Here is a 26,409-nt window from a genome sequence, read left to right as displayed (position 1 = left end):
CATGGAACTGAGGGGCAAAAGTGTGCTACAATTGTTAGCCTCTTTTGTGGCTAACAAATCATAACATTCCAGCAGAAAAAGGGGTTGCCGCTGGTTGGTTTTGTTACAGGAGTGCTCTGTCTAAGTAATTAGTTATTAGAAACATAACACCCAGTTTTTCAATAAAAACAAGAGGTTCTTTGGTGCATTGAAGATTAACAAATTTATTTAGGACTCCTCATTTTTGCTGAAACAGCCTAACACGGCAACCTTTCTGAAGCTTGTAGATAGTATTTTCCATTGTTAGATCTTAAGGCATTCTACAAAGGGGGGCAGCCTCATTATATGCATTTCACAGGTTTGGGAGACTAAGAACCCAGGATGGAAATGCTTTACTCAGGGCAACCAGTGGCAAAAATGGGAACTGACTTTCTGAGGGTCAAGGTGGGGCTCTATTCGGTAGATTGTGCTGCACCCAGAATGCTTTGTGGGTTTGGTAGGGCCAGTAGCGTTTGTTGGGGTGACTTATAAAAGGATTCCTTTGTGCACTTCTTCCCAGGTTTATAGGAGAAGGACATTCTGAAGAGGCATTTGAATGTCAGAAGGGCGGAGCTTATCCCAGGAACGGCATGAGGAGAACATTCAAAGCTTAGTGGGAAGAAGCACAGAGTTAAGAGAGGGAAGAGACAAGAGTCCTGGTCATATGTGAGGTGTGGGTACAATGAAGAAAGTGGCTTGAGGAAGATTAGTAAGTCATAAGGCTGGGGGTGTAGGCCAGAGCATTGACTATGGGGATGGGAAAGAGCTAAAACCTGATGCAGAAGTTGATGGGAATCCCATGCAGTGAATGACAGAGATGACATGATTAATGACAGTGACTGTAGGAGATGGGCCAGTGGGGAAGGGAAGGAATGAGGTGGGAGGGGGAGAACATTGCTATAGTAAAGCTGGGAGAAGAACAAGGATTTGGTGCATGAGTGGAGAGGAAAGAGATGTTGTATGTCAAGAAGGGAAAGAATATTGCTTTGTAAGTTCTTTTTCCTCCCCATGAACAGTATCCCTTCATTAAATTGGTCTCTTTGGGTGTGTCTAGACTACAGAGTTTTTTCGACAAAAGTTGGCTTTTGTCAAAAAAAACTATACCTGCATCTACACTACAGTAAGTTGACAGAATGAAGCAGTTTTGTCGACAGCAGTAAACCTCATTCTATGAGGAATAATGTCTTTTTCCGAAAGTCATCTTTCAAAAAAAGATGCTATTGCATGAAATCAGGGCTTTTTTGAAAGAGAGCGTCTACACTCTCTTTCAAAAAAGTGAGACGCTTTTCCGAAAAATCTTCTTGTTGTCTAGATGCTCTTTTCCGACAGAAGCTTTTTTGAAAGATACTGTCAAAAAAGCCTCTGTTGAAAAAGGCATGCAGTCTAGATGTAGCCTTTATTATCATCTTGCCAAAAGTTATAAATGAAAATTATTTTGAAGGCAATATATACTGCCCGGCCCTCAGGACCAACCCCAGGGCCGGGCAATGCAGTCCAGCCTCCAAACAAGAGGAGCCTCCCCCCCAAAGAGAGGGCCCTCCCAAAGAGAGGCCAGGCTGGGAACCACAGCCTGCTTCCCCTCAGAAGAGATGCCCCCCAAAGAAGAGGCTGAGAACCGTGGCCTGCACCCCCACCCCAAAGAAAGGCCCCCCTGTAGAAATACCCTACACCCCAGGAGAGACCACGGCCAGGAACCGTGGCTTAGCCCCAGAACAGCTACAGGCAGGGGTGGGGAGGGAAGGGCAATGCTGGAAGCCAGGTCTGGCCACGCTCTGCCATCCTCCAGAGTCCTGGCCCCCAGACAAACTGGAGGCTGGAGGGGCCAGTTGCAGATGGATAGCTAGAAACCGGGACCAGCCTGCAGACCTCTGACCCTTCCACCCCCACCTCCCAAGTAGCTACAGGGCTGGGTGGGAGAATCCTGGAAAGGATACTGGATGATCTAAACTGGGAATTTCTATGTTGTTGTCTCAGTCCATTCCATACAGGACTGGTGTCTGTCTTGGGGAAAAAACCACAGATTTGATGGATTCCTAGGCCAGAAGGGGCTACTTGTCAGTCTCTCTTCATATAGATTCCCCTGAGTCTGCTCATTTTTGTCACCCATTTATTTCTATGTGAGGGATCTTCAGAAATGCCTAAGCTATTCCGTTACCTAAGTCCCATTACCTTCTAATGGGCATTGTGGGCCTAAATCACACAGGCAGTTTTTGATAATTCTGCACTACATCCTTTTCAAAACAAGGTTTCCAGAACTTGAAGACATTGTTCGCAGGGGAAGGTGTCCCATTAACTCATAAAATGGCACTATAGTATTTTTCATTCAATATTCTACCCCATTCCTTACATGAGCTAGCAATTCATTTGCTTTTTAGACTGCTGCACACTGAGTAGAGTTTTGCACTGAGCTAGCCATAGGAAATGCCTGGGTTTTTTTTCTCTTGGTCGGTACCATTAACTTAGAATTCAGCAATGCATCTGAGCAGCCATAGACTTCAGTGGGAGCAGGCCTTGAGTTACTGCCCTTTGCATAGCTTGTTTACATGCACTAGAGCTAATACCTTGGATTTTGCATCATTCCCAACAATGTTCCTGCCCAGACAGGCATTGAATCAGGGCCAGAATATCTAGGTTACAATGGGGCACAAGGAGAAAGCCACCTGCATTCTCAGCCTCTTGCCAGCAAAGGCTCAAGATGATTCATTATTATCTGTGATAAAGGCCTGCAACTGCTTTATTATGAGATGATTTCTCTACATAGCTAGGCATATCTACTAGCTTCATAATACTCATTTCAACATTCAGTCCCCCTGTAGTCATGTCCTGCCTTGGCGGGATTTGGCTCCCTGCAGACAGAGTACAGTTTTCATACTCAAATTCATCTGGCTTGATTATGGGGTAGGGGAGGGAAAGCCGCTGTCCTTGGATGGGAAAAATCCGCACATGTATGAAAAAGTTTAGCGAGAATATTGGTCCACAGCATCCTACACATTTGGAGTGAAGCTGAGCCACGAGCCAAATGTCAATGTGAGCGTTGCACAAGAAATTCCCATGCAGCATCCAACAATCCAGTGATATGAGCTGCTCTGTCCAGAATGCCATGTAGAAAATGTCTTGAGACAATGTAAACCTCCTGGCCTTGATTCTTTTCCACAGCCAAAGGCTTCCCCAGTATGAAGATTCTCATTGGAGAACAAGAACAATGATGCCACCTCATAGAATCATAGAATAATAGGACTGGAAGGGACCTCGAGAGGTCATTGAGTCCAGCCCCCCGCCCTCAAGGCAGGACCAAGCTCCGTCTACACCATCCCTGACAGATGTCTATCTAACCTGTTCTTAAATATCTCCAGAGAGGGAGATTCCACCACCTCCCTTGGCAATTTATTCCAATATTTGACCACTCTGACAGTTAGGAATTTTTTCCTAATGTCCAATCTAAACCTCCCCTGCTGCACTTTAAGCCCATTACTCCTTGTCCTGTCCTCAGAAACCAAGAGGAACAAATTTTCTCCTTCCTCCTTGTGACACCCTTTTAGATATTTGAAAACCGCTATCATGTCCCCCCCTTAATCTTCTTTTTTCCAAACTAAACAAGCCCAGTTCATGAAGCCTGGCTTCATAGGACATGTTCTCTAAACCTTTAATCATTCTTGTCGCTCTTCTCTGTACCCTTTCCAATTTCTCCACATCTTTCTTGAAATGTGGCACCCAGAACTGGACACAGTACTCCAGCTGAGGCCTAACTAGTGCAGAGTAGAGCGGCAGAATGACTTCACGAGTTTTGCTTACAACACACCTGTTGATACAACCTAGAATCATATTTGCTTTTTTTGCAACAGCATCACACCTCAGACCCATCAAGTTAGAATGCTCTTGCAAACGCCAAACTAACCAAAGTCAACCTGTGCAGGCTTGTTCACCTTGAAGACAAGGGCCAATGGAAGTGTGCCTGAGTCAAGTCTGTGTGAGCAAGCTTTAACATGCAGGTGGATCAAAGGACACTTCTTTCCAAAACATTGAAAAATAAAGGCAAGGCCGCCACCAGTGAGTAATGCCTGTTTCTCTCCCTCCCTCTCCTCCACTTGCCTGCATTCGGGACATAATAGCTGTTTATAAGATCCTCAGTGAGCAGGAAGTTTCTTTGGCAGAGAAGCTATAAGGGCACGGAATAAATTCTGTGGCTAGACTACTAATGAGACTAAGGGGAGCAGTTTGTTCAAAGGTATTAGCTAGGCTCCAAGTTGTAAAGGCAGGCCCAGTGAAACATTTCTACAGCAACTAATGCCCAGTGTTATGGGTCAGTGCATAACATGCCATTTCAAATTTTAACCAAGTGTGTTAGCACTATATTCCTACGTTGTTCTTAGAGAGCTGGGAGCTTCCTCGAAGAGGAATATAACAGTGCAGGCAAGGCCAAGTTGGATGCATAGGGAAAATTATTTTCCCAGATCAGCATGACAGCTCCTCTAATCCCCTCTTCAGAAGGCCCACTGACAAGGAGTCCCAGCTATGTCAGAAAAAAACCAGAGCAGATCTGAGTTCTATTTTATGGATTAGAGAGCAGAATTTCACCTTATGGCTGCAGAAGTGTAAATAATCACAGCCTGTGAATTCCAAAAACCATCATTCAGACTCCTCACTCACTTATTGGTGTCCTTCCTATGCTTAACACTTGGACAAAGAGGACTCTGCTTCAAGGCATTGTCACCAGTAGGATGCAGAGAGGTTTGTGCTTCCGAAACCACTTTACCACCCTAAATAAGGGCCCATAATTAAGTAGATAGACCAGGATAGAGTCTCGTTTGTACAACAAAATCTGGGGGATGAGTCTCTTTCTAAGTACACCAAGCCAGAGCACAGACTCCTTGACAGCACAGATGTTCAAGAACTTATGTGAGCAGAAGAAATGTCCCAACAGCACATAGGGTCCTGATCCTGCAAATGACTTAAGCACATGCTTAATTTTAAGCACATAAGTAGCCTCGTGGACTTCAGTGTATTCTCAGAGTTAAGTACAAAATTAAATGTTTTGCAGGATTGGAACCAATGGGTTGCAGGATCAGTCCCATCGTTAGTAACTGAACATCAAAGTTATATAAGATTCTATAGACTACATTATGCTGCTCACGAAACTGAAGACACAGCTGTTGCTGATCTCTGCAAACACAGCAGCAAACATGATTGCTAAGGCTGCAGGAAGCTAATACTGCATAAATAGATATTTATACTACAGAGATAATACGATGTGAAGTGTGACTATATATGCCGGGCTTTTTTAAACTTAGTGTCCATTGTTTTATGCAGGAATCATTTGAATCTGATTTACACTTGGGCAAGTCATACGTAACTCAAATGAAGTCAACTGAGTTACACCAGTGTGAGTGAGAGATGAATTAGGCCCAGAGGTGGGATTCAGTAGTAAATGAGAAGGAGGCAAACAATATACAGTGAAGTTCAAGAAGAGCATTTTTCATTTCCTGGTCAGTGCTAGGGTCTATTCCAGTCTAAAGTGAAAACTAGAAACAAAAGCTAATCAGGCTAATCATGGATCTTTGTAACAGGGTTACATGGCCTGTCTCCAGGACCAAGCCCTTTGACAGTCTGATGATCCCCCTGCTCTTAAAGGTAAAATATTTTGGAGGAAAAGATTTTAAAGGTTTAAAAATTCTTTATATTCCTGTTACTGGCAAATAACTCAACAAACAAGCAAACAGCAGGAAAAAAATCATTTAAAAATTGTTCGAGGTTGAGATCTGTATGTCAGTCTGAGGCAAATTTTACCGAAGGCCTATAGATCTGAGGTTTTACAATAGAAACAATCACACAGAACTACATTAACTCAGGTATATAATTCATAAACTTAAACAACAAATAGTCTGTTTTGGCTGTTTGGTTTATTTTAGCTCTGGACACCCAACACTCCGGTCATATGAAGAAGTGGGCTGTGCCCGCGAAAGCTCACGATGCCATCTACATGTTTTGTTAGTCTTTAAAGTGCTACCAGACCATTTGTTGTGTTTTAATTTTATCCTGTACAAACTCGGCTACCCCCGAAGCTTTTATATAATTCATATCACGCATACAGCCTTTTTGCAATAAAGCCTGGCCCGACTGTGGAAAAGCCTATGGAAGGGGACACGAGAGGAAGAAATCTCTCAGAGGATCCCTGCACAATAATCGTCTTCCCTTATGGGGCATGCACCCAAACCTGGTGGATATCCAAGGATCTTGAGAGGCCTCGTGGGTGTCTACGCACCAGCTCTGGATCCCACCAATCACTCTTCCTCACAGCATAGCTTCCTCAAGGAGCACTCCCAGGGACTCCACCTGCTCTTGCAGGCCCCGAACACCACCCAGAAGAAGTTGTCCTCAGAAGAGACCATACAGCCTAAAGCTTTTGTGCCCTCCATTGGCACTGCCTAAATCCCTAACATCACTATGTGAAACATTGTTTCCTACTGTGATTTGCTGCCCCTTACATGCCACTTTCCATCTCTATCTTATTTCTTCTCTTTCCTACCTCTCTCCTTTTACCTTCTGTTTAACAGAAGTCTGGCTCAGGTGGCCAGGCCTGAACATTTGGCAACGTTGCTGTAAACCTTTGGCGAAAGAGACAACTCAATGCAATACTCTAAACAGCATACATTTGCCAGGTGTCAAAATGGCAAATAAGACTCAGTGATGGGCCTGTATTTCTCTAGCCGTGAGGCTGCCAGTCTGAGTCAGCACCAAAGATAGAAGCTGCATATTCTACCTTTGCGGGGAGTGTGGCAGAAGGTCTCCTTTTTTGTGTGCCTTTGTCTTGTGTTGTCTTCTAGGAAACTGGACTGGACCTTCACAACAACAGTCCCCACCTTTCTCAACTAACTTGTTCTCTCCCCCTCCCTCAAAGGACAAACATTACCATCTCAAACAGCATCTCAGAAACTGTTAAAAGGGTGTGTGCTGGGGGGAGGTGTCCGTTTTAACAGAGTTGTAACTAGCTAATTTGGCATCTGAGGTAAGACCATCCTCGGCCTCGGCAGAGGTGCTGACATAGCGTGAGGCACAAGCGAAGACAGCATAATAGCTGTCTTTTCTGCGCCCCCTCAGCTATGCGCCCAAGGCAAGTGCCTCACTCGCCTCGCCCTTGTTCATGGCCCTGCTTTCTGAAGCTCTTTACAGTTAAAGGCAGAGGGTTGTTATTAAAATAAAATCCTTAGTACTTTACCTTTCAAATCCTGTAACTGTTTTCCTTCTTCTTCTGGGTCTTTAATAAAAGGTTACGTGATAGTGGTTGTTTGTCACAGTACTAGGCAGGCTGTGCTCTCTGTACATGAAACCCTGAACATTGGACTGTTTCATGTTGTACAGTGACAGAGTAAAGTTACCACCTTTAACTCCCTGGGTCCTTTTGTTCCCTGGTCTGGGAAAGAGTAAAATGTTGAAGAACAAGCAAGCGTTTTCCTCACCAGGAACATTGGGTAGATGTTTACAAGTCACCATCTTGGTCATCACTCTGGGGCTGAACCAGAGACTTCCATAGCTATTGTCACTAATGGCTGTAACAGAGCCACTGCCTTTGCAGATGAGGCACAGAGGAAAACACAGCACACACGGACACATGCTCCAGGGCGCTGGAACAGTTTGTACAGTGGGGGTACTGAAAACCACTGAACCTTGAGTAGGATGGAAACCACTTCAAGCCAGGTGTTGCGGTCACACTCCACTCATCCCTCATTCCAGCACCTAAGCACATGCTTAAATATTTTGGTTGGCAATAAACCCCATCCTGCCTGCTTATATGACCATAGATACTGTTTGAGTAAGCTAATGCCCTCAGACTCACCCTCTGACTGTGGGCATTGTACAGAGATATTTATTGTAAGGCAGCTTTCTAATAAGGGCCAGTGCAAAGTCTATGCATTGCTTAAGTCCCATTTATACCTACAAGGAGTTTCAATGGGTACATAGGCCCTCTGCTAGGGCTGTGTCTACACTGCACACTTGTTTTATAATAAGCTATTCTGGAATAGATGTTATTCTTCACAGAATGAGGTTTACAGAAGTCAGAATAAGCTGTCCATTATTTCGAAATTATTCTGAAATAACTTTGCTGTGTAGACTCACCCTAAGACAACTAGAACCTATGATAGAAGAAAATCTGAAGCCAAGATATAAGTGGTATAATAGCATTGGAGGCTACAATACATACTTTCTGGCTGCGTCTAGACTGGCATGATTTTCTGCAAATGCTTTTAACGGAAAAGTTTTTCCATTAAAAGCATTTGCGGAAAAGAGCATCTAGATTGGCACAGATGTTTTGTGCAAAAGCACTTTCTGCGGAAAAGCGTCCATGCCAATCTAGACGTGGTTTTGCACCAAAAAGCCCCGATCGCCATTTTTGCCATCGGGGCTTTTTTGCACAAAACAGTTTTTACCTGTCTACATTGGCCCTCTTGCGCAAAAGCATTTGCGCAAGAGGGTTTTTTCCCCGAGCGGGAGCATCATAGTATTTCCGCAAGAACACTGACAATCTTACATTATGATGTATCTGACGAAGTGGGTCTTTGCCCACGAAAGCTTATTCTCCTAGGCTGTGTCTACATTGGCACCCCTTTCCGGAAAAGGGATGCTAATGTAGACTTTGGAATAGGCAAATCCACGGGGGATTTAAATATACCCCGCGGTATTTGCATTAACATGGCTGCCGCTTTTTTCTGGCTTGGAGATAAGCCGGAGAAAAGCGCCAGTCTAGATGTGATTCTCCAGAAAATAAAGCCTTTTCCAGAGGATCTTTCAAGTAGGAATAAGAGATCCTCCGGAAAAGGCTTTATTTACTGGAGAATCACGTCTAGACTGGCGCTTTTCTCCGGCTTATCTCCAAGCTGGAAAAAAGCGGCAGCCATGTTAATGCAAATACCGCGGGGGATATTTAAATCCCCCGTGGATTTGCCTATTCCAAAGTCTACATTAGCATCCCTTTTCCGGAAGGGATGCCAGTGTAGACACAGCCCTACACTTCAGCTAGTCTATATAGGGTACGTCTAGACTACAGGCTTTTGTCGACAGAAGTTTTGTCAACAGATACTGTCGACAAAACTTCTGTCGACAAAGAGCATCTACACTACATTCAGTTCTGTCGACAAAGCAACCTGCTTTGTCAACATGGTAGTGTAGACGCAAAGGACAGTTGACATGCAATAACACCTTCTGTCGACAGAAACTCTGTCGACAGAAGGCGTTATGCCTCGTAAAATGAGGTTTACCAGCGTCAACAAAACTGCTGAGTTCTGTCGACGTTATGTCGACAGAACTCAGTGGTAGTGTGGACGCAGGTATAGTTTTGTCGACTAAAGTCCACTTTTGTCGACAAAACCCTGTAGTCTAGACACACCCTAAGGTGCCACAGGACTCCTTGCCGCTCAATCTTACATTTGATCGTCAGTGTTCTTGTACAAATTCAAGTGGCCAGTGTAGACAGCTGGCAAGTTTTTCCACAAAAGCGACTGCTTTTGTGGAAAAACTTGCCAGTCTAGATGCAGCCTCTGTGTATATTTTATGCCTTCTTATAACTTGGGTGTTTTCTTTTTTCCTTGCCCACCCTCACCCATAACTCTTCATGATCAAGCATCTTTCCCCTATAAGATGTTTCCTCACTGTACTGAAAAGTGTTGGACAGACACTAATTATGGCAGAAGAATCAGTATTGGAAAGTAGCAGCATCTAAAACAGTTTGAGAAATTCAAGGCACACACTGCCACCTAGTGGAATTGAGATAAATGACTCAGAAAAGCTGCCATGTGGTCTCCAACCTTTTTAAGCACAAGATCCCTTTTAGACTATAAATGCGATCCAAGGTCTACCTCACATCCAGATAATCTTGCCCCACCTCCTTCATGCCCCTTTTCCGAGGTCCCGCCCCTGCTCACTCCATCCTCCCTCCCACCCCTATTCTCCCTCCCTTTCATCAGGCAGGGGCAGAGGGTTGAGGTGTAGACTCTGGTCTTGGGCTAAGGGATTTGGACTGTGAGAGGGGCTCTGAACTGAGCCTGGGGCAGGGGCTTGGGGTGTAGGAGGGGGTTCATGACTGGGGCAGGGGATGGGTGCTGGCTCCAGCTGGACACTGCTTATGTCAGGTGGTTCCTGGGTGATGGTGCCGTGGTGCTAAGGCAGGCTGACCCCTGCTCTGACCCTGCTCCACTCTCAAAAGCAGCCTGCAAACTCCTTCCATCCCAAGCCCTGTAGTGCTCTCTGCTCAGTGGAGATAGAATACAGGAGGAGAGGGGGGCACCCTGACATAAGCACCCCCTCCTCTCCCTTCCCTGCTCTGTACCACAAGCAGGATTCTCTGGAGAGGGGCAGTTTTGTGGGGAAGGGCAGCTGAAGTGCCAGCACTCGATAGCCTCTTGGCCAAACCAGTCAGGTTCACCTGTCAGAGGTTCCAAGATCTACCAGTAGATCCCGATCAACTGGTTGGCAATCACTGTGCTATGCTAAGGCTCCTTAATGTGCAGTTTGCAAAGGGTGAGCTTTTTCTCAACGTGTTTGGGAAATAACTCTGCTGTGAGAGATACAACTATATCCAATAGACACAATCATAAGGAAAATGCACCTGTGGAGTGAAATTAATGTTTGTAACCCTTCCACCAAAGAAACCAAATAATATGTCATTTTATTAGAGCACTAGAAGATTTACCTGGCCTTGCTTAGTCCTTAAGAACAGCGAGCTAAGAGTATTGGGGGTGCAGACATCAGGGCAAGCGCTTGGGAATGTGGGGGGCTCAGAGAGTGGGGGTGCAGGAGTCAGGGTTGAGGAGTGTGGGGGACTCAGGGAGGAGATGGGGGTATGTGGAGAGTGATTTTGTCAGAGTTTGGGGATGATGAGGGCTCAGGGCAGAGGTGTGGGGGTGAAGGACTCAGGATTGGAGGGTGAGGAGGGTCTCAGGGCAGGAATCTGGATGTGTGGGGGGTGCAGGAGTCAGGGTTCAGGGAGTGAGGAGGGACTCAGGACAGAGGTATGGATGTGGGGGTACAGGATTTAGGGTTGGGGGTTAGGAAGGGCTGAGGGCAGGGGGCCAGCGGTGAGGGGACTGCAAGAGCCAGCGGAGGCCATGCTTCCAAGGTGGCAGATCCCTGGGTCTAGTTGCGGTGTGGGCTTAACTCCACACCTGCCCCCTGCAGACCAATGGCATTATAGCTGACCCAGTCCCTATCTCTGGCCACTTGCTAGCCCCTGTAGTCATTACACAGTATAACTGTTCTTGCTAGCAGCTTCCACCTTTTCCATGTTATGAAAAACAATCACATTCCAGGCACATCGCATTGTACGGGTACAACTAATCTGTTACTTTGCTTTAAGTTATGAAAAGAGGAAGCTGCGTGCCAAATGTGGTGGTCCTAGCTCTTACCATTTAGGAGGAGTTATTGAACAAACAGATGGATGGACAGACAGACTTGCTCACTTACAGACAAACTGGCTCAGATATATAGTAGAGACAGTGATATAACTGGATCAACACAAGACACTGTTTTAGACATTTTAATAATAAATAGGCATCGTAGTGAGAACTCCCATTTCCTTTAGTATTTTCAATGTCAATTTTTATTATATTTAAGAGCATAAAATACCATTTTATTTCTTGTACTTCTTTATTCCATGTAGTCCTTTTACTCCATGCTAGAATTCCACCTCCTCCCCGCTTTTTCTTCTCAACAAACCAGAAATTGGGGAAAAAATGTGCTTTCCCTGGTCTATAAACTAATTATTGTCTTTGTTAGAATTTTTTCTTGGGTCCAATTTGACATATTTGGCCCAATTCTGGTCTCACATATAGTGATATATCTCACGAATAATCCTACGGAAGCAATTAGAATTGCAGCGATGTACATGACACCAGAATCAGTCTGTTAGCAAAGATTTGTGATTTCATGTGTGATGCTTTAAAAAAAAGGTGCCTTCAAAATTCCATTTTACCTTTAAATCATATGCAAGCAGTAAAACAATTATTGTAATTTATACAAAGAATAGGGTATAGAGCAGGTCTCAGGCATGGAGAGAATTTGACTAATGTTTTCTGCTGGAGATGATCTATTAAACAGTGTAACTGGTTATTTAAAAAAAAAAAAAAAAAAAAAGAAAGAAATTCACCTAGTGAAGACATCCAAAGATTTGTTTTTACAGCTGGTATGTAAATTCCAACAGGGAATAGAAAAGGATGTCACCATTAGGAAACTAATATAGAATTCATGGACATTAGATCCTTCTTGTATGCAGTACAACTGCATCACTTTAGAATCACATCTGAATACTGTATTACAGTATAACCACTAATGGCCAGAATCTATTCTTACATCCGGTCTTTCCCCCCACACGTTTGCACAGTGTGTGACAGCAGAAATGATCTCTTATCATTTATGTCAAGGACCTGGGGTGGATTTTTCCTGGGGATTTTAATGTTCTTGGTATCTAGAAAAGTGCGTATTACAGTGGCTGCTTAAGCAAGCACAAAATTCAGTATGTGTAGGGCCCTACTAAATTCACGGTCCATTTTGGTTAATTTCGTGATCATGGGATTTAAAAAATTGTAAACTTCATGATTTCAACTGAAATGTCATGAGGTTGTAATTTTAGGGGTCCTGACCCCATAAGAGTCGTGTGTGTGTGTGTGTTTGGGCGTTGAAGGCTTGCAAGGTCATTGTAGGGGGTTGCAATACTTCTACCCTTACTTTTGTGTTGCTGATGGCAGTGCTGCCTTCAGAGCTGGGCAGCTGGAGAGCAGCGGCTGCTAGCTGAGGACCTACCTCTGAAGGCAGAGCTGCCACCAGCAGCAGCACAGAAGTAAGGATGCCATGGGATGGCATTGTCACCCTTACTTCTGTGCTGCTGCAAGTGGGGCACTGCCTGTAGTATTGGGTGGCAATACTGGGCAAAAGGGAGGCTGCCCTAAAATGATCTTAGCCCCCCCACAACTCCCTTTTGAGTCAGGACCCCCAGTTTGAGAAATGCCGGTTTCCCCTGTTAAATCCATATAGGATAGGGTAAAAGCCCACAAAAGACCAGTTTTCACAGGGTGGAGACCAGAGTTCACAATCTGTGATATGAATTTGGTAGGACTGTAATTTATGTGCTTAGCTGCTATTCACACACAGCTTTGAACTTTAGAATCTGTTGGAAGAACAGTTGTTTTCCATGACACCAGGGCTACGTCTACACTACGATCCTCTTCCACAAGAGGAAATTCAAATGGAATGCTCATTTGCATATGTCCGCTCTCATTTGCATTTCCTCCTCAGATCCCTCTTGCGCAAGAGGTTTTTGCGCCAAAAAACGCTGTGTAGATGCAAGAGGAAATGCAAATGAGAGTGAGACATATGCAAATGAGCACTTCATTTGCATTTCCTCTTGCAGAAGCGGATCGTAGCGTAGATGTAGCCAGGGTTATCCCCTGCTCTCACCGTATAATAGCCCCCTGGGATTTTTAAGTTCTATCAGTACAGCCATAGGATACAAGCAGACGGGATTTCACTTTAACACTGGGGTGGAACACCTTTTTTTGGGTTGGGGGCTGCTGACCCAAGGAAAAATCAGTCAGGGGTCACTCACACGTGAGAAGCCATAAAAAGCCCCCAAACTCTCACTAAAGTGGCCCCTTATTGAGGAGAAAGACACTCCCTACTTTCCCTTCACACACCAGAGCCCAGTAGAGTCCAGGCTAGTAGATTTTGTGTGCTCCAGTCCTTCAGTAGGCATGAGCTCCCCAGTGCTAGAAGGGAAGCCCTGAGCCTTGGGGGCCGGGTTCCCCACCCCTGCTTTACCAGCTCATCCAAAGGAGAGACTCCAGTGGAAATATGGCTATTTTCAAAGGGTGCTTTTTAAAATTTGTCTGTAAAATAGCACGCACCACAAGGACTGGAGTGGCTGTTTCTGTTTCATTTCATGCAGAAGTTGGTTATGGATTACAGGCATGATTCATCCATAATACGACTGGATCTATCTTTAATAGGGGTTGATAAGAACATAGCTCAGTAACAGCATTTCCTTTCTCTCATTGTGTGAGTTTCGTCTATAGAATTAATGGGTCCTCCCTGATGAACACTTCAAAATCCAAAGTGATACTAAGAATCACATGGAGAGTCTCTCGAACAGCAAACGTATAACAGAGTTGACAGCTAATGATAGGTCAAGTTCTAGACCCCCTAAGCACATGTACCTGTTAGGTGCGCATCACCCTGGCCTCCTGCCACAGATCATGGAGTTTAACTTTTCCAATAATTAGCCATTTTGCACCCTCAGGGCAAGCAACAGAGCAGCCTTGGTGCTCTCTATGCCGGGACAGTTATAAGACGAAAGGATTTCTTGATTTTAAAATTGGTGTCACCTCTATTGTGTATAGTTTAATTGAAGTTATGGAAAATAATGAAGTGATCAAAGAGACTAGATCTATCGCAAGAATTTAAGGGCCATGTCATGACCCAGGCTCCTAACCTTAGTATCACTAATCCGTCAGCACATTGTCATTATCTGAGGCATTTCTGGTTCCTCATGTTCCTTCATTTCAAGCCTGCAGGTGTAATGCCAGCAGGAGGAACTGAACCTGCAACCTCTGGAGTGTAGGGCAGGAGTCTCTACAGCAGGGGTGGCCAACCTGCAGCTCGCAAGCTGCATGTGGCTCTTCTCCTCCAAAAGTGCGGCTCGCGAAGCTGCTCCTGCGCCCCCCCCCCCCCAACAGTCCCCATCCCCTCCCGGCTCTCCCCAGGCTCCCCTGTGCTCACCAGGGCAAGGATTCAAAATGGCGGCCGTTGACGGGCACCTGATATGGCTTGTTTCTTAAAGGGGCAGCCTTTTTTTCCCCCTTCGACAATTCTGGTGCAGCTCTTCACATTTTTTCCACCGCTGTTTCAGCTCTCTTTGTTAAATGGGTTGGCCACCCTTGCTCTACACCCTGAGCTAAAAGCCAGCACACTCTCAGCTAAGGCTGTAGAGCACACTCCTACCTCTCTGTAAATGGTCTAAGTGCCACTACACAGGGCAATGAATCACACCCATCAGGTGTGTGGGTAACAGACACTTCCAGAATTGCAAAAAACAGCATGACTGAGGAAGCAACAACCATGCAGCTAGCAAATCCTGGTTAGCTTTAGGCTCTCACCATACTGAAGCAGGCATAGGTTGAACCTCTCTAGTCAGGCACTCTCTGCTCCAGCAACATCTGTGGTCTGGCATGATTTTAGTTAGCTGAATGTCCACTTATCATGGGTGTGACCAAGTTTTCCATGGTCCGATGAAGTTTGTTTATGGCTCTGTTCTGTGCTGTTATTGAGCTCTAATTTACCCCCAAAATATCTTTTAAGAGCCCATTGAGTAGTGGAAGTGTTGGCAATGTCACTAGATAATATTAATCTCCCATGGTTCAGCCAATTCTCTAGTTTAGCATCAGTCAGGTCCTGAGGGTACTAGTCTAGAGAGGTTCAACCTGGACTGTAATGTATATCACTAAATAGACTTAGCCTTGGAGAAGCTATTCTGTTTTAGAGATGGGCCTAAATGGGAATCCTGCATTCCTAAAGACTGGGGCCCCAGGATCTGAATTTAATAACTGGAGCTTTTGTCTCTAATGGGCTACCTTAAAATGTCCTGATCCAAACCTTCAGGAGCCAGAGGTAGCCTGCACTTTGCTGTTGCATAAGATATCTTTGTGAAACAGTTAATAAAGAGAGTGTTACAATGTAGCTCAAGTGATAATTAGAGTAAGAAAGAACATCTCAAATCCAGGCTTTGAGCCACCTGAAACAAGCAGTTCTTTAGGACAACATGATTAGGAAGCGAACTAAAAAGGGCAAGTACTTTCTGAGCTCACAGCAAAACACTATTCAATTCAGTTCCTTTATCTTTACCTCAGCTTCTGCCACTGGCACCGTGGAAAGCCTGATCTTGGTAGTGAGCATCACACCCTCAGTTCCTTAAGCGATCAGGCCCTGGGTGTGTGCTGTGTGTTCGTATCGCTTTCCTGGTGACTTGCTCCCATAACACTGCAGTGAGTGGGAGAGCTGGCATTGGTTCCAGTGGGACTCCAGCAGTGACTGAAGGCTGTGGCTGGAAATCCCATTTGTGTCTCCAGGGGAATCGTTTGTTTGAAGCACCTCTGTAAAACTTGTGTGGTTTTTAAAAGACCACAGTAAAATGTCTCTCCTCCCTGATACTGCAGAGGGCACTGCAGTTTAATCTCACTTAAGTGTGTAGTGTGAGCGTGAGACTGACCAAGGGCTCTAGGGCTAGAGGAAATGGGTGTTTGGCTTAGGAAGCACGGAAGGGACATGGGTCACAGAATGGACGAAAAAGTGGGCACTGACGTGCAGGAATAGGAAGAGAATCACAGGGAGCACCAAACACTTGCATTCCTCAGCTCCTAAAAGCAATGAAGCTGATAAGATTCAGTCTCCTTCTCCCACACAGAAACTAGGGATGTAAAAGCCCATTAACTGGTTAACCAGTTAAACGTGATGTTAAACCTGTTAACCAATTAAAGGAGGGGTAGGAGGAGACTCTGCAGACTGGCTGGGCTTCAGAGGCCCCTCTGTCTACCATGGCCGGACTGATGCAACTTCTCCCCCTTTGCTGCCTGTGACCCACCCATGTCCACGGCAGGCAGCCAGATTGGAGCACTGCTGTCTGCCACAGGCCCTGGGGAGCTCGAGCAGTCCCCTTCCCATGGCAGGTGGGAAGTTACTCCATCCCCCACCGGTTAACTGGAATCAGTAAGCACTACCTGTTAAGGGTGATGCTTACTACTGGTTAACCGTTCACATCCCTAACAGTGACCTTGCCTTACTTCTCCCTAAGCAAAGTTTCAAGATTTGTTTTCAGCTGTCTGCTTCAGCCCCTTTGTGAATCTAGCCCTTAGGGACTAGGGCTAGATTCATTGATTCATTGATTTTTTAAATGTAAGCACCCTGAATCCTTAGTAACAATCCATGATGACATAGGGTATTAACATGGTTCCTACACAGGTGTTTGCATCTCAGCTCTAGCAGTTCACCCAGACTTTACAGCATTCCATAAAGTGTAAGTGGCCTTTCTATGGTCTAACACTTAGCCCTCAATGTGTTGTGAATCTGTTGAAACCAGTCAGTATTTTACTCACACCCATCTCAGCCATTTTCTTCTTCTGCTGTTAGATTTGTGTAGGTCTTTTAGCTTGACATGGCCAAACTGCGCTTTTAGAATATCCACCCGGTAGGTTGTTTGTCTGACACCAACACAGACGGTCAATCGGACAAATTGTATTGTAATGATCATTTGGCTGTATCCCTCATTATTATCTTGGTATTCAGTTGACTCTTGCCCACCACATAAGCCTTGCTACTATCTCACTTTTACAAAAGCAGCGTCTTGTTGGGGCTCATGACAGGATAAAATTAGGCTTTGGCCTACTGATATTGGACCATATCCACTCCAAGCCAGATCCTCTTGGGGATGTTTTCAGAACTATTAAGAGTCATTTGACTCCTTCAATAAAATGTTGGCCCTTGTTATGCATCCATTTTCCATTGTAAAAGGTGTTTTCTTCCTCTAATGAAAAATAAAACCAAGAGGTTTTTTCCCCTTTCATGTGATGCTGGGTCATCTCTTCTTTCTATGCTATTTTCCAGCTTTCAGAGCAGATAATAATGACTGACTGAGAACATGGGGGTTTGCTTGTTATTGAAGGTTATTTTTAATCTAGCATTCACAGCCCAGGATGGTGGGGGCCACTAGAGAGACGTCGCCCACCCACGTCTCAGGCAATTCATTCTTTTTAAAATGTCATATTTCTGAGAAATTCCATTCCCTGACTTAGACAGGAGCACGAAGCCAAGAACAGGGTCCTGTTTGAACATGGTCTTCAGACAACACCAAATGCTGGCGAGGAGTTTCCTTTTTTTCTTCTCTTTGCGCTTTGCTCTGATTTCCTATAAGATTTTATGGAACTCCTCTGCTAAGATTATCTCTGTGGTAGCTTTTAAATCCATTTCATTTCACTGTTAAATACTCATCCCTGTCTCCTCATAAAGTCTTTAATGATTTTAACATATATTTGGCTTCCTTATAAACCCCTCCATGGTTTTGCTCCTGGTTGCCATTGGATTTGCTGCATCCTTATTGATTTGGGATTCAGATATCCCTTGTCTATGTCTCTGGCAATGGGCTACCTCTAGGACTAACAAGGAGGTCTGCTTTCTTAGCATTTGGCTTGACACCTGTGCAATTATATTTGATGTCCAGTTCATGTGCATTCTGGTGACAGTGAGCAGACACAATTGGTTGACTGATTTTAAATGGCCACATGAAGTTGTAACCTCCCTGGATCCTTTGCACCGCGTTAATGGCGCAAATGGACTGGAAAAAAACACTTGCTCTCCCCAGTTTGTGTAGGAACTGTGCTGAGCAATGGACGTGAATTGGATAAGGAATAGAAATGGCTGCTGTGCTACGACTATTTGCCACTGGCATAAAAGTTGCTTTGGATCATAGACATCTGGTTTGCTCTAATCTACACTGGGGCCTGGGCTGGCATAAAACTGACCCCAAAACAAGGAGCTGCAACCAGTTCCTGTGTGGCCCATTCCAGGACGGCAGCCAGTTAATAGTTTGTACTGTCGCCAGATACTACACTTCAGATTTGATTATTGTTTTTGATCCCCCGATAATGTTTTCTATTGACTCTGCCTAAGGAATGTGACCCTGTGTTCTCTGCCTAGTTATCCCACCACATTGCCATAATGATGGTTCAAGAAGAGCTGCTCAGATTTTTTTTGCTAGTTTCATCCTAACTCAGTTCCTTTAGATGCAAGCTCATTGTTGTTTGGCTGCTTTTTAAACTTCTTCAGAAGGTCCCACATTTTCTTTCCTGTCGATTCTCCGTAATAACAGAATTTCCAAAACATGTGCCCCTATCTGGAAGATCATTGGGTCTGTAAAACTGAACACAAAGAGTAGACAAATGCTTGATGGCAGAGCCTCACTGCCCTTGAGGAAGCAACCTGGCAACCATCATAGACTCCCTGGAGTTTCCGAGTTTAAAAACAGCTTTGAGTCTTCATTTCTAACACCTCAGTGACTCTGTTTCATAAAGCCAAAGCTGGCTTGAATCATCACTATAGTATGATGAAAGCAGTGAGTTTCTATCACCTAATCTGGTAGCCTCCTTTGTAACATCAGATGCTATTATATCATTGCTTTACCACCTAGACAGAGGGATTACATTGTTGTAGGTCAGGAAACAGTTGCTCACTCCTCCTGTCTTCCAGCACTAAGGGTTCTAACATCTATAGGGGTATGTCTACACTACCCCGCTAGTTCGAACTAGCGGGGTAATGCAGGCATACCGCACTTGCAAATGAAGCCCGGGATTTGAATTTCCCGGGCTTCATTTGCATAAGCCGGCCGGCGCCATTTTTAAATGCCGGCTTGCTCAAACCCTGTGCCGCGCGGCTACACACGGCACAGGCTAGATAGTTCGAACTAGCAAGCCATTCCGAACTATCTAGCCCGTGCCGCGTGTAGCCGCGCGGCACGGGGTTCGAACAAGCCGCCATTTAAAAATGGCGCCGGCCGGCTTATGCAAATGAAGCCCGGGAAATTCAAATCCCGGGCTTCATTTGCAAGTGTGGTATGCCTATATTACCACCCTAGTTCGAACTAGGGTGGTAGTGTAGACATACCCTCGTTTATTATATCAGCCATCACACTTTACAGTCCTATACAGCAATTGTATTCACAGTGATATACAAGCATCCCCTTTTGCCACGCCCCTCCATGCAGAGAGATCCCTTTTACTAGAGTCCTCCTCACCGCTCCCAGGATCTCTCCCTGTCCTTCTCTCCCTCTGGTACTTTTCTACTTTTGCAGTTAATGGGCTAATTAGCTCCTTAGCTCCCCCCTCTCCCTCCATCTAGGCTGTTTAAGTAATTAACCATTCCTTCTCTCAGGCAGCTCCTTTCCAGGGAAGCTTATTGGATAAATTAATAAAGATGAGTACACAAGAACATCATGGACGTAGGGACTACATGAGAAAAGCTTAAGTATAAAATCAGTTACATCCAGCAAGAGACCTAAAAGAGTATAAGAAATTCTACAAATATGTTAGAAGAAAGAGTCAAGTGTAGGTCTACTACAGAAAGCACATAACGGATGGCACTGTGAACACTGAGGTGTTAAATGCCTATTTTGCGTCAATCTTCGCTAAAAAATTTGTAAGCACATAGAAGATAACATTAATAGCCAATATAGATTTATCAAGACCAAAACTTCCTTCTTTGACAGAGTTAGGGTATGTCTACACTGCCACCTTAGTTCGAACTAGGGTGGCTAATGTAGGCATTCGAAGTTGCAAATGAAGCCCGGGATTTAAATGTCCCGGGCTTCATTTGCATCTTGCCGGGCGCCGCCATTTTTAAATCCCCCTTAGTGCGGACTCCGTGCCCGCGGCTACACGCGGCACGGAGTAGGTAGTTCGAATTAGGCTCTCTAATTCGAACTAGCATTACTTCTCATGGAACGAGGTATACCGGTAGTTCCAATTAGAGAGCCTAATTCGAACTACCTACTCCGTGCCGCGTGTAGCCGCGGGCACGGAGTCCGCACTAAGGGGGATTTAAAAATGGCGATGCCCGGCAAGATGCAAAGGAAGCCCGGGATTTAAATATCCCAGGCTTCATTTGCAACTTCGAATGCCTACATTAGCCACCCTCGTTCAAACTAGGGTGGCAGTGTAGACATACCCTTACTGACTTAGGGTGCGCCTACACTGCACTGTTTTTCCGGAATAACATCTGTTATTTCAGAAAAACCATATTAGCAACCACACTGCCATTCCGATATTTCAACAGAAAGTCATAATAAGGGATGGCTTTTTCTGATGGTGGTAAACCTCATTCTACGAGGAATAAACCTTTTTCCCAACAAGCTTTTTCAGAAAAAGGTGTTTGTGGATGCGGAAGAGGGAGCTATTTCGAAAAAAGAGGCCTCCAGGAAATAACACAGGTACCCTGCTGGCCACTCCGGCCACACTCATCACAACTCTATAGTTCCTGTCTCCCGGCAGCTCTTAAAGCTGCAGAAACAGAGGACAGGGATTGTGGCAGGAAGCTGGCCTTGGGAGCTTCCAGATACCATGCAGCTGCCAGGGCCTGCATGTGGGCACTGTGTCCCAGTCACAAGCTCCCCAAGAGCCCACTGCCCCTCCCAGGGAGCATGCACAGGGCTCCCAGGAGCCTGCCAGGGGCTGCAAAAGGCGTGCACTGTCCTGGTCTGGAGCAGAGATCCTGGCCCTCCTGAAGGTATGGGGCAACGAGAAGAACCTCCAGGACCTCCGCTCCAGAGGGTGCAACACCGATCTATATGGCTGGATGGCCAATAGCCGCCACATCAGGAGCCTGGAACAGGTCCGGAGCCAGGTCAAAGAGCTCTGGCAGGCCTACGCCAGGCTGAGGGAATGCAGCTAATGCTCCAGGGCAGGCCCCCCTCCTGCCCCTACTATGGCAGACTCCTCTGCATTCAGGGGAGTGGTGCAGCCCCTTCCCCACCTCTAGTGGTGGACTCGGGGCTAGAAATTCCTATTGTCGTCTGCCCAGGGGTCCCAGCCCAGAGGGAGAAAACGGCCAGCACAGTCACTACTCTGACTTTAGAGCCGGTATCCCAGGGCCTGGATGTCTCGCAGGCATCCTCCGAGGCCAGGGAGGGATCATTGTGTGAACAGCTAAGAGCACTTACCTACACAGGGTGGGGGTGGCGGGCACTGAGGGTCAGTGGTGCAATTGTTACTCGGCCTTCTCGGCCTGGCTATCGCGCTGCAGTCTTGCACATGGATGCATGCGCAGTGGCCGTCTGTGCCACGCAGCCCCAGGCAGCATCAACAGAGCACCCCTGGGCTCCTGCTAACAGGCTCTGGGGAGGCCAGACACACTTCTGACCCCCGAGGGGGGCATGTCCTCCTACCACCAGCCACTGCTGGAAGGAGGCTGGGGACAAGAGCCTACGCACACACGCAGACAGATGACACACAGCTCATGGTCATGCCTCCGCTGGAGTACTGTGTCCAGTTTTGGGGGCCACACTTTAAGAAAGACTTGGAGAAAGTGGAGAGATTTCAGAGGAGAGCAACCACAATTGATTAAAGCTCTAGAAAACCCAGCTTCGGAGGAAAAGTTAAAAAATGGGGCCTGTTTAGTCTTAAGACTACTGCACTTCGCTCCCTGACAAGTGCTGCTTGCTCTCCTTATTCCTCCTTCCTCTCCATTGTTAATAGTTACGGTTTCCCTCTGCTCCCTGCCACTAATGGATCGCTGCCAGGAGCTGTCTGGATTGCCAGCTGACAGCATGTCAACCAGCCAGCAGCTCCCCTCTGAGCATCACCTTGCCTACCCTCCCACAGCACTTGCTACTCAGACTTCCTTGCCCTTTGCTTGCTTTCTCCTTCTTCCCAGGTTTCCAAAACTGAGCGTGTGTAATATTGAGAAAAGACGACGGAGGAGACCTAATAACAGTCTTCAGATAGGCAAAGTACATTAGAAAGAGGACAGTGATCGACCATTCTTTGTGTCCAATAAACAGGGGTGACCCGGAGGGGATATGAGGGGGGCATGTGCCCCAAACGCCGTGGGCAGGAGAGGCAAGGGGCCTGCTTGGGGCCGGGTCACTCTGCTGCCCCCCGCTGCTGTCAGTGAGTGCAGAGGGCCTGACCCCTGCTGCCGGCACCAGATCTCCAGCTGCACTACTCCCCCCAGGTGTATCGCTGGGAGGAAAGGACTTGGGGGAGGAGGTGGGGTAGAGCACAGCAGAGGTGGGGAACAGTCAGGGCAGGGCCTGGACTAGAATGGGGGTTGTCCCGGCTCACCTCTGAGTTGGGGTGGTGCAGTGAGGAGTCATGTGTGTGGGGGGAGGCAGTCGTGTGGCCAGTGTCCCCCTCCCCATGTCCCTTGTCAACAGTTGTTCCTGCTATTGAAGATAGAACAAGTAGTAATAGGCTTAACCTCCTGCAAGAGAGGGAGATTAGGAAAAAGAAAAAAAGTATCTAACTCTAAGGCTAGTTAAGCATTGGAATAAGCTTCCAGAGAAGATTGTGGGACTTCTGCCATTAGAAATTTTTAAGACCAGGTTAGACAAACACCTGTCAGAGATGATCTCAGTATATTTGGTCCTAGGCTAGACCATATGAGCTCTCAAGGGTCCTGCCAGCTGCACACTTGTGTAATTCCCAGAACAATCAGAAATGAAGGAAAGGATGCTCATTTGGAGACAGACACCATATCATTATATTAGTAAGCAGCTTGAGTCTCAACCAGTGCCCACTGCAGCCAATGGCAGTCTTTCCATTCACGACAGCAAACTTTAAATCAGGCCCTATTTTGCATATAAAATGCTTATCGTAGATTACCAGGAGATCAGCCACACCTGAGCAGGACATGATTTGCCAATTTTTCAAAAAGAGTTTCGCCACTTTGTGTGCGTGAGGACTGAATTGCAACAGCAAATATACACTTACACCCTTCTTGCCCTTTGCACAGACACCCGCCCACGCACACATTGTACAGGTATGATTTAGGGACTATGTTTGAAAGTCTGACTGTACAAGTCCAGTGCTTACAAGTTAGTAGTTCGCAGGCAAACAATAAAGCGCATATTAAAGCTACCATTGGCTGCAAATTGCTGTTCCCAGCCAATGGAAACTGTGGACAGTGGTGCAGACTGGGACACTGCTTCCCGCAGCTCTCATTGGCTGGGAACAGCAATCTGTGGCCATTGCGGGCTGCAAGCACACGTACCTATGGAGGAGCAGACAAATGTAGAAGCGGTGATCTTCTGGGGGCTAACCCTGATGAACAGTGTCTAGCCCATGGACTGGCTATTGCCCACCATTGTTAAAGGGTGTTTATTTATTTATTTATTGTCAAATAAAGAGACTATGCTTTTTTAGTTTTTCAGCTGCAGTTTTCCCTGATATGGGAGGCACTATCCTCAAATAAATCAATGGAACGGAGAGAAATAAATTAAGAAAAATCAGAGCCCAGAGCCAACTGGATTGCTACATTGTGTAGATAGAAGATCATTGTTTAAAAAAAAAAATGATTAATTTGTTTTCTTAGGGTAATTACCAATTAATCATTTGTCTAAAGATGAAGCATTATGAATTAGCGATAAACAGACTTCAACCTAATTACAAGAGCTCAATTAGATCATTGAAATGAATGTTTATTCTCCTAACAGCGCTGGGGAAGATTTTCTTTCAAGTGAAATCATGCATGTTCTAACTGGAAAATTGGTACCTGTTTAAAATCCATAGCCTCAAACAATCTCGTCATTACTGCAATGGTGTATCCATACTGACCCTGACCTCTCTTAGTTGCCTTTGTTAAAGCATTTAATCTTACATCTCCATCAGAGTCTTTATTGCTAAAAATATATTTTGTTCAGGTTTTTTATTCTGCCAGATGACAGTGTCTGAAATAGACATTCTTCTGTTACCCACCACATGGCAACAGTAACAATCACTTAAAAATACAATTGCACATAATTTGTCGGCTGTTTAGCAGAGTGTCCTGAAAGACTCTGCATAAAATATCAGCTATATGCCGTATACTAACACTTAGCAATTGAAAGAGTCTCATGGGGGTTCATCTGCCAGATATAAATATTAATGAATGTGACTTATGAAAGAAAGATTAAGATTCATTAGTCATTATTATTATACAACATCAGGTGCTAGCTGGGCAGCTGTTTGGATTGAGACATTGTCACCTTGATCTATAACACAATTAATGAGGCTGTTGTGAGAAAATGAGGTCTTCAAAGGGAAGGTGAAGCACATTCATGCAAAATGAGATTTACTTGGAGACCGATCCAAAGCCACTGATGTGAGTGAGTTTGTTCCAGGCCCATGGCCAGTAATTTCCAAGGAAGATAAGTGTGGAAGACAAGTTTTGACTGTTCAGCAGGAACATTCTCCTGCACAGCAGAGCTTCCTTTTCCATCTGCTTGATCCTATAGTCATAGCCCTATATTTACGGTATCAGCTTGTAGTCATCAAAATGATCCGTGATAACACTTTCCAGTCAGACTTTCACTTATGTCAGTGGATGCGTAGCATGGATGTTTATAAAGTCTCTAGAATTTATGGCAACATTACATAGGAGAAGATAATAAAAGCGAGGAGGGCAGAATTCCTTAAATTTATTTGCACTGATGTGACTCCCTTTGCTGCAGTAAAGTTACTTTGGATATACACCAATATCAATGAGCGCAGAACTTGACCTACACAGTAAGTCCACATCTACATCATTGGGAAGATCGACACTGCGGTGATCGATCTTCTGGCATTTGATTTAGTGGGTCTAGTAGGGACATGCTAAATGGAACACTGGAGACACCCTCATCGACACCGATATTCCTTGCAACAGTAGTGTTTCTCCCGTCGACCTCTCACAGTGAGCACGGCATCCTAGCTTGGCTTAACATCCTGTGGCAGAGCTCCGGTCATACCCCCTGGCTCCTGCACTTCCTAGTGGATTTTTGATATGCCTCAGAGGCTCGCGGTGACCCTCCCACTGCCTCTTGCTTCTCTTAGAGGCAAAGGCTCCCCACTTAATGAGCCATTTTCATCATAGGAAAGTCACTAGCTTGAGGGGGAAAATCTTTCCACGGTCCAAAAGTCCCCTCTTTCCCCAGTGGTGGCCCACCAGGTGCGGGAAGGGTTGGGGGGAATCTAGTCCTGCACACTTACTCAGGGTTCCAGCCGAGGGCCATAGGTAGTGGCCACTAATGGGGCTCCTGCCCTAATCCCCACAGAATAGTAGCCTCTCCCTAGGCCACTTCCCCAACCACTCCCACGGTACCTTCTCCTGGCCCACAGGGTGAGAACTTCTCCCAGTTGTAACTTTCAGTTCTCCTCCACCTTGTACTTCCTCCTCTCCAGTCCGTCACTCCTCTCCTTCCCCCCTCCTTACCCGAGGGGAAATCTTTTATAGTGGACCAGCAGGCCCTAATTGACTGCAGGTGTCCCATTAGTCTGCTGGTGCAGGCCAGCTCTTAATGAGTCCCAGGTGCCTGCCAGTCTTAATTGCTTGGCAGCAGTCTCTGACAGCCTATGTTGGGAACAGGAACCTGCTCACCCAACTCTCCATGTACCTGCCCTCCACCAAACTACTGCAGCCTGCTGCCTTTGGTCTGCCACAGTATGTTGACTCCAGCAACATTATTTACGTAGCAGGAATTGCATATCTTAGGTGGACCTTCCCCCATAGTGTAGACCTGCTCTAACAGTAACTACACAAGCTAGCACACTGGTTTAGAAGATCACAGCTTAGATGTTTTGCTTCCTTATTGTTCATGTGTAACTTTTCCCTCTGATTCTCAGTAAAGACACAGATTCT

The 26,409-nt window shown here is 45.7% G+C and overlaps 1 protein-coding gene across 6 annotated transcripts in view; it reads right to left on the bottom strand.

Annotated features, from left to right (window-relative positions):
- The window catches only part of SLC25A48 (solute carrier family 25 member 48), a 53,008-nt gene extending 45,668 nt beyond the window's left edge, over positions 1-7,340 (bottom strand). Inside the window, exon 1 of one of the 6 annotated variants that reach the window (XM_025181205.2) lies at positions 7,232-7,340. The gene's annotated coding sequence lies outside the window, so the exon portion shown is untranslated. Of the gene's footprint in view, positions 1-6,541; positions 6,563-7,231 lie in introns of those variants that run through there. The other 5 variants (XM_075900428.1, XM_075900426.1, XM_075900430.1 and 2 more) reach the window with 5 other exon arrangements.
- Between the last annotated feature and the right edge of the window lie 19,069 nt (positions 7,341-26,409).

Source organism: Pelodiscus sinensis, chromosome 17 (genome assembly GCF_049634645.1).
Source record: "Pelodiscus sinensis isolate JC-2024 chromosome 17, ASM4963464v1, whole genome shotgun sequence".
NCBI classification, from domain to species: domain Eukaryota; kingdom Metazoa; phylum Chordata; order Testudines; family Trionychidae; genus Pelodiscus; species Pelodiscus sinensis.
This window is presented reverse-complemented; position numbering and strand designations above follow the sequence as displayed.